Here is a 9,467-nt window from a genome sequence, read left to right as displayed (position 1 = left end):
GTTCCCAGAACTACCCCCAATGCAGAGGCACTGTTCTGGCTGGCAGAGAAGTGCCTGTCCCCAGCCGATGCGGGGGGCTGTGCTGCCCACCTTGGCATGCAGGCTCTGGAGTGGTGGGGAGCATCCTTGGTCGGGGGAACCTGCCAGCCCCTGGGCCGAGGCGCCCGTGTCCTGCTGAGGCTTTGCAATGCTCTTTCTGCAATAAACTCGGGCTTAGCGACAACGTTAATTAGTTACTTTGCCAGCTTTTTGGGCAACTGCATGTTTTTGTGTTTTTGCTCAAGGGCCACAGCTCCTTTCTGGGATACGTTTCTGGCCTTTTCCAGACCTGGCACTGGGCTAATAATATTGCCTTTGATTACAGCCTTGGCTGCTGTCCAGCTCATACCTTGGAGCACATTATAAGGCTGTCTGAACCATGTAGAGCTCAGTTCACAAAGGGGCTTGTGAATGGAAGCATGCAGCTTTGGGGCTGGCAGTAAAACGGTGAGCACAAGTGGCCCTCGATGGCATCTCCCACCCACTGTGGGCCCTTGGTGCCCCCCCCCCCCCAAGCACCACCCATCGCATCTTCCTCCTCTCCTGTGCCTTCCTGGGCACCGCTGCCTTGGGGGAAAAGAAAAGAACGACTGTGTTTGCTGGGCTGGAGGCTCCCTGGCTGGTGCAAGCCACCACTGGCTGCATTTTGCCCCATTCCTGGAAGTGTTCCAGGCCAGGCTGGATGGGGCTGGAGCCATCTGGGCCTGGTCTGGTGGAAGGTGTCCCTGCCCATGTCAGGGGGTTGGAACCAGGTGATCTTTAAGGTCACTTCCAACAGAAACCATTCTATGAATCTATGATTCTATGATTCTGTGATCACAGGACATTTTGTATAGTGTCTACCAGGTGTGAGCTGTGGGTTTTGCTTTAACAAGGTGAAGAAGTGAAAAACCAGCACTCCTCACCATCCAGTCTCCTTTGATGTAAGTAGCTTCTATCAGTTTAGTGTGTATTATCTTTGCTTTTTAATTCAAGTAAGCTGTTCTAATTAAAGCCCTAACTCTATGCTAAGTGGAGGCAAAGTTTACAGCTATTTGGTTCTAGTAGCTGTCATCTTAACCACTTAACATTAGTTTTACCAGGACCACAAGAAGTTGTTAGCATATCCCATAATTTGAGCTGCTGCAAGAATTGTCATAATACTTGTAAACTCCTCCCGGTAAAACTCCTTGATAAGGTGAAATGTAGTGGATTGTTATATACATATCTTTACCATGTGTTAGGAACATAAATTGCCTCAGTTGTCCCGGTTTCTTGCATAAAGACTGTGTTCATCAACAAGTGTTTGCTATCCATCTTTTATTTAGGCTGGAGAAGAAACAAATTTCAAAAGAGTGACTCATTGGCACCCACAGTGTAAAATAATTAATCACTTTGGTTTTCCTTATACTTGCACATTGGTCAAGCTCAAATGCATTAGAACCACTAGCAGTTGTTCATTGACCTTAATGGGTAGTGAGAGAGGCCTTAAAGACTCGTATCCATAGAGTAGTTGAAGGAAAATAAAGCTGATTTATCTGCAAAGTTATGATATTTGTGAGCAAGGGTATAATCTAAAAAAATTTTGCTGGAGTTAGATTTGTCTATTTCTACAATAAAATCTTTTCTTTTTTAGGTTGTTTGTTACTAAAGAGTGACTAGAAACACAGATGCAAAAGAAGAGTGTCAAAACACATATTTTGTGATTGATATTTTAAATATAATTTTTTGCCTCTTTATAACAAATACAGAACTAACCATAAAGCTTTATGTTCTCATTTCTGTGGTTAGAATTTAATCTTTTTATTGTCTTAGCTCCTAAGATTCAAAGCTCAAATGGACTTACTATCAGAAATTTGTATATACAAGGAATACGTTGCTAGATATGGAAAGCACATTTAGTCAAGTCAGGACCCTGAGATCTTGCCATAAAATTCGTGTCTTTAGTAAATAAAAAATATTTTCATACATGCATGCATACTACACATATGCATGCATATATATGTATATATGCATATATAGAAAGAGATATCTTGTATATGTATATATACAATCTATAAAATATGCACATACAGAACTAATTAATTTCAAAGAACACAAACAATTAAAACAGCTGTTGAAATTATTTCCCTGTTTTCTCAGCACAGAACGCTTTTTCTTTGGTAGTCTGAAGCTCTTTGATGTCATTCAGTAATGTATCCATGATAGCCAACTGCTGTGTCACCTACACTACATTTATTATAAATATAAGGCAGAAGATGTTTTGGGAAAAACTGCAGTAAAGCCATGGACATTTTATATTTACATGTGTCTTGTCCCACATGGTCAAAATCACAGGGGATGGTCCAGAGCCACTGCCAGCTCCCAGTAAAAGAGGGCTATGTACATCTCTCAGGTGCAGAGGAAAAGATTTTGCTTATGAGACCCCAGAAGCCCACGCTCTCAGGAGGAAAATGCTGTTCTGGAAGATATATATGTTTTTATACCTTTCAGGTCCTCCTAGCTGGTTGTCCCCAACTCTTCCTCTCCTTCCCACACCTCCAGGGGGATGAGCATTTCTCCTTACTTCTCTGCTGTGTCATTTTTTATTCTCTTCTAAAAATGCAGGGGTTTTTTTCAGTTCTCTGTTTCCTTTCCCCAGCTGGGTATAGGACACCCATGAATGTTGTTAATACACCGTGAATGGGCTTATTTCTTTGAATCCTCTGTGAAAGCTAAGGAAAAAGCTCCTATAACTCCCACTTTTTGGCCACCTTTTTTTTTTAATGAGGATATCTTGAGTCTTCCTCCTTAAGAACAAAAGTAAGTGGCCCTTATTTTGCTTAGCTTGTGTCCTCCTAGTTCCTTCTCACTTAGGCAGAAGGAGTGTATTTTGTTTGACTTACCAAGGAAAAGGCTGCTAATAGAGTTGGAGGCGGTGTGGTGGCGTAGCTTAAGTTCAGGATCAAACTTCTCCCTTTCTACTATAAAAAAGTATACTCAGGTGTGTGCATTATAACTGTATATGCTCAGATCCTAAATAATCTTCACTCTTAAGCTATCAATAAATAAATGACAGTTCTGTGTCAATGTTAATATCTGTTAAGATACAGCTTTTACTTATTCTCTCGTTACGATCTTTTGAAGAGAAACCAAATATGCTTTTCTTTGGCTTTAATAAAGTTACTTAAAATAAAAGGTAGACAGAGGTAGGATAGCACAGTGAAATAAATATATCCTTCAGGAAGCTGGTCCCCTCTACGGTTACAGTTTATTTTGTTCTGTCCTCCTGATAATGTCTTTCGCTGGAGTGAGGAACACGATCGGTTCAAAGTTAGTCTGGTAAAATCAATTTTACCCACTTAGACAAATGTGTTATATGAAACAGTGAGATAAATAAAGACAGTGTAACAAAATCCAGAATTGACAGACTGTGTAATGAAAGCCCTTAATAGACCCTGAATACGTGTGTCACGCCGTGCGCCCCTGCTCTGGCAGCACAATGCAGCGTAGGTGTGATTCGGGGAACCAGGGACTGCTCAGCCGGTGGTGGCAGGGTTTATCTCAGCAGGAGGCACTGAATGATGAGCACTAGGGAAAAGCAGGGAACTGGTGCCAACACTTGGACTGAAGAGCCTAGTACTGTAAAAACGCAACCACCCCTCTGCAAATTCAGCTGCTGCTTGTAGTCTTGACCTCTGCAGTTTCTCAGTCAATGTGCTGATTCGATGAGATAATTTCTTAAAAATAAAAATATTCTGAATAATTATTTTCTTTTAATTTTTACCTTTTTAAAAAGGCCATTATGTAATTTTCATTGGTTTTAACAATATTTTTGTCTTGTACCCATTTTTATCGCAACAAGGTCAGTAATGGCTTAATGGATTGTGTTTACCTGCTTTCTGAAATCTGGGACTGTATGGGGTGGGGTTAGGGGACCAAAGAGCGTTAAAGCAGACTTTGGCTCCACAAAAGACTTAAGGAGAAAAACTGAACCCAAACTAGTAGTAATGTAACCTAAAATCCAATACCTGGCAGAGCATTTAGGAGATCTGAAGCACTGTATGGTTGTCTAAGAAATCAATGGTTCATTTGTAGTTGCACTTGCAGCTGATATTTCGTTTAGGATTTAATTGTATATCCCCCTGTGCTTATAAATAGTGTTAGTGCCTTATTAAAGCAGATTCTGAACTTTTTCCCTTGGCACCCTCCTCTGAATAATTTCCTGTCGCTGGTAGGAACTGCCATCCAGTAATACCAACCCAGCCTCAAACAATGAATCATATTTCAAACCTTCTTTGTGAATTGGGCTGTGTATAATGATACCCATTTAACATGTAGATGAAACTCGCGGCCCGATGACCAGGTGCATCGCTTAGCAGAGCCACAGGGGGAAATTGCTTCACAGGAGCTGATGCAGAGCCGAAGGATTACACTGGGCTCAGGGTTGCTCCTCATGGTGTCTGATGCCCAGCGTTTTGCTCCTGCCAATTAATGCTCACTCTTTAAGATAACACAGGCAACAGCTTAACTGGTCTCAGAGGTTTACAACCACATGGAATTAATGCGTTTTCAGAGACCCAAGTGCCAGAGTTATAGAATTAAATCATATGCTGATTAACTGACTGACCAAATAAAGTGTAGTTATTGAAACTATTACCTGCGGTGCCCCCCTCCCCCAAAACCTCAACTGTTGTAGGGGCTGCCTTAGACTATACCCGACCCTGCCTAAGGCTGTGGAAATGCAGAACTGCTCAACAAATGTGCTTCCTGCTGCTGTCCCACCAAGGCAACTCCTACCTTGTATTTGTCTGACTTTTGGAGCTGATGTGGGGATGCTGCCTGCCTGCTGCACACATCAGCACCCACCAAGGTGTGCAGGCCTGTGCCAGCAATGCTGCCTTGTGCCAATTCCTGCTGGTATCTGCCCTCAGAAAAACAGATCCTGATTTCCAAAGTCTCGGCATGACATGGAGCACTGCTCCCCTTTCACAGGAACTGACCTTGAGATGGTATGAGATGCTGATAACACACTTAGAGCTGGAAACCTGCAGCTTTACACCCAGACACTGGCCAAGACCAAAGCTGAGTGCTGCTTTTTAGCCCTGCCTGCACCATGAGAAAAGATCCTGCCGGGTGGGCATGGATGCCTGTGGTCAGGCTTGTGCAGGGCGGCTGAGTTTCTGCCTGCGCTTCCTTTGCTTTCTACTTCATATCTGGCAACACGATGCCCTAGCTGAGGAGTTTTAGCTTTACTCAGCAGAAGATCCAGCACCGCCACCTCTTATACCACTCATTTCTTATTTACATTAAAATTTCTTCTTTGCTCACCTTAAAATTCAACCTCTTGGTTCTTATTTGTTTGTGTTTTTCTTTTTTTATACGTCCAATGAAATACAGCAACTGTATTTCTCTTGCCATGCTGCTGATACAGTACCGAGGGAGGGTGGAGGGAAGGCTTAAGACAAATTTCTTTTCCATCTAAAGTCTACCATCCTCCAGAATAAAACAAACCTCACAGAGTACAGTACAGAGTTGATGAATGTATTCAATCACGTAACTGATTCTGGTCATCTCAGTTTGAACAGCATGTAATGACTTCAGGATCTGGAAATGCTGGAAGAATAGATAATGCCAAACAGCATAATCTATGAAATATAGGACACACTTGGGATAGAATATTGCTATTAGGGTGGTCCGATGCTGCCACCACTATTAGCCCAAATTGATGGGGAACATCCATCTGCAATAGTAACCACAATATACCACTACTTGTCCAAGACAGTTCACAAGTATTTTGGGGATTTGGTATGCCTCCATTTCTGGGAGACCATGATATGCTGGTGGAAAGAAGCTTGATTTTTCTGAATGTGCTGAAAGTCCAGTCTCAAATATTTGAAGTTGCCTTCTGCCAACTTCCAAAGATCAAACTATTAAAAACCCTAGTCATGCCACGTTAGCACTTTGTAACATTTTTACCTTTTCAATGCGTATTTATTTCACTAGTTTTGACATATTTGGGGATCTAATTAGGAAAAGGGTGCAGAGGACTCAGAAGCACTTTTGCTTTTATTATATTATTTGTTTCTTCCTCTTTATCTCTTTTCTTGTAACTGCTTTACATAATAAAATAGGTTTGGTTGGTTGGTGGTTTGTTGTGTTTTTTTCTTCCACAAGGCAAAACAGATATTTTCAAAGGAGGCTGCTAGCACAAAGGCCTTAAAATAGTCTTGGCCATTGTTAAGATATCCCAGGCAAACACTAAAAAAAGTAGGCAAAAATAATATGAAGAAAGGCTGGAGATGGCACAAGTTGTGCCAAAGCAAACAGTCAGAACAGGAAAAACAAACACCCTCCCCCTGCTTCCCCAGAATATACATGTAAATTCAATCACATTTACAAATAAATTTGCTTTGGCTATGCTTACACCTTTACATGAGTGACTGTCAACATTTACTTATGTAAATACAAAAGACCAGTGATTTTGATCTTTGTATATGTAAATATTTACACTGGAAGTCTTGTAGTAGGATATCACACCTCTGGAACCACCAGCTGAGAGTGTTCCCCTCCCACCACGTGTCACAGTCTTGGCACAGAAAAGACAAAACCGGCCAAAGAAATACTTGACCATGGGCTTTGAGAGCGGGTTGGGGAAAGCACTCCAACCTGTCTTGCATCTGTGATGCTGGAGTTGGAAAATTGTACAGCAGGAAATTTGATGATAGACTTGGAAGACTTCATCTGGGATGGAGAGCTCAGAGCTTCCCTGAATTCTTTCATGGAATAAAATGCATGAGACAGATAAACACTGTGTTGGGAATCCTCCATTCAGCTTTTCAAACTGGCAAGGGAGAATCGTGTTTGAATTCCTCATAATGCCCAGGTTTTTACTGAAAGTGATTTTTGGGAAATGTATGTCTAGCTCAAAAAAGAAAACTGCATCACCATTCATAAGTGTTCTAGAAGCCCTTACGCATTTGACGTATAACCAAGAAAGTAAAAATTGCAGGGAATTTACCTAGATCAGTGTACCTCAGAGTTAGAGTAGGGACTTTTGTATGGTTATAAGGAACTATTTGCAGTTCCTTCAGACAACAGAAAAAAAATGCACAAAAAAATGTCATTGTCATAGTTTAAACCCAGCCAGCAACTAAGCCCCATGCAGCTGCTTGCTTCCCCCTGCCCAGTGGGATGGGAGAAAAAACAGAAAGGTTAAAAGTGAGAAAACTCATGGATTGAGATAAAGACAGTTTAATAGGTAAAGCAAAAGCTGCGCACACAAGCAAAGCAATGCAAGGAATTCATCCACTCCTTCCATCAGCAGGCAGGTGTTCAGCCATCCCCAGGAAAGCCGGGCTTCATCATACCCAACAGTTACTTGGGAAGACAAACGCCATCGCTCTGAATGTCCCCCTCTGTCTTCTTCCAGCTTTATATGCTGAGCATGACATCATGTGGCATGAAATATCCCTTTGGCCACTGGGGTCAGCTGGCCCAGCTGTGCCCCCTCCCAGCTCCTTGTGCCCCCCCGCAGCCTGCTGGCCAGTGGGGTGGGGTGAGGAGCAGAAAAGGCCTTGATGCTGTGTAAGCTCTGCTCAGCAATAGCTAAAACATCCCTGTATTATTGACATTGTTTTCAGCACAAATCCAAAACATAGCCCCATACTAGCTACTATGAAGAAAATTAACTCTACCCCAGCCAAAATCAACACAGTAATGGTGTTCTGCTACAATCAAGTGAAGATAATTTCAGTCTTTTACCACATTAAGTCCAAAAGCAGGGCAAGTGCACTGCATCAAAGACTGTTCCAGAGTCATTTGCTCAACTTCTGAACCTGTTTTCATGTATGAAATGTTCTGTCCCACAAATTTATTTTCTCCTTCATAATCTATTTTCATGTCTTCTGTTTGCAGCTGTGGAGATAATGTAATATCCCAAACAACTTCATACGGGCCAAAGGACTAGGAAGCAAAAAAGAGTGGCAAGATCCACAGAGGAGAATGCAGAGGACATTTCTTTGTTTCAGCAGTTCTTCTCTGCTGAAATTTGGTTTTACGCCCCATATGCGCTCTCCTGAAAGGTCATTTCTTATTCATAGTCACTTACCTGACTCCATCCAGGCAGTCAGCCCCATCCTCCCCAGGTTAGAAGCCTTTCCCTTTTAGCCTAGAACTTGTGTCTGATGTCTTATACTGACATTTTCCTAAAGGCACAATAAACTTCCACTATCTTGTTCTATATTTTATGTGTAAAATAATAATAAATGTTTATATTTAAAATATTTATCCCAAATTACAGTATCACTTTAGCCCTGGATTATTATCCTTACAGGTTAAGGATACATTTTCAGGTACAGTGCTGCTATTTCAGTGATCGTTGCCAGGGTATTTTAAGGCAGGTTCTGAAGAACATCGCAGAAACTGCTAACCTGCAATGGTATCTCAGGCAATAGCAGGTTTTTTCCAAGCTTCTAAACAGATGGTAGCCAATCCAAATTCAGCAGTGCTAGCAAGCAACACTCAATAAAACTGTAATTGATGCATATGGTACCTGCTAAGCTGTTTAAAAACCGGCTTTGTTGCATTAAAGGGAAATTGTTTAAATGTCCCGATAGAACTGGACCTGAATTTTGGAGCAAATCTACAGGAGATGAAGTGTCCACTTCATGTCCTTAGCCTTTCAATAAACCCCTCTGTTTTCATGTTACAGCAGCAGAGTGTTTCTGACCCTGACTTTCTAGGAACCTATCAGAGAAGCTGTAGGTAATGCCACTGTAAAAATGTGTATCAGGTCTTTCAGGCCATAGCAAGAAGCTGGGCAAAAGGAGCTGAAATAGTTTTTTGTGACTGCAAAGCGAACTGAAGACAAAGGAGCATAATGTCTCTTCTCCATTCTGGCAAGGCTCCTCACTCAGTATTCCACAGAAAATGCCCTGTTCAGCAGTTAGCTCTCACTGTAACGCACCACGGTGTCACAGGTTGACTTGTTTGTCTCTTGCATAAGGAAAAGGAAACCAGAAGCACTCAGCTCTGTGTGACTCTCCGAGTCTGATTAGCCCACAGAATGACCTGGGGGAAGGCATGCTTCACCACATTATCAGCCACAGTGAGATTTTAATGGAGAATGGTGAGGTCCAAGCTCACTCGTTAATTTACACAATAGGAAGCGACACTGAAAATATTCCTAATTTATCTCTGCTAAAGAAATCTGCGGTCATCTTTTAAAAGGTGAGATACTCTCGCAATTTGACTTCTACTCTGAAAATAACCCGCCATCAGGCATCAGGGAACTGATGGAGTGCACCACCCACCAGAAGATACTATTTTTCAAATTCATCATAACAAATGCTCTTTCTTCTTCCCTGAAGAAAATGAATGAGATTCTGTGGTGCTTAAGATGAGCAAAAACCTATAGGCAAGCGATGTTTAAAAGCACATTTGCCCTGCACCGACCAGTGTTGTACGGG

The sequence above is a fragment of the Falco rusticolus genome, chromosome 3 (genome assembly GCF_015220075.1).
Source record: "Falco rusticolus isolate bFalRus1 chromosome 3, bFalRus1.pri, whole genome shotgun sequence".
In the NCBI taxonomy this organism is placed as follows: domain Eukaryota; kingdom Metazoa; phylum Chordata; class Aves; order Falconiformes; family Falconidae; genus Falco; species Falco rusticolus.
Note: the sequence above shows the minus strand (reverse complement) of the source record.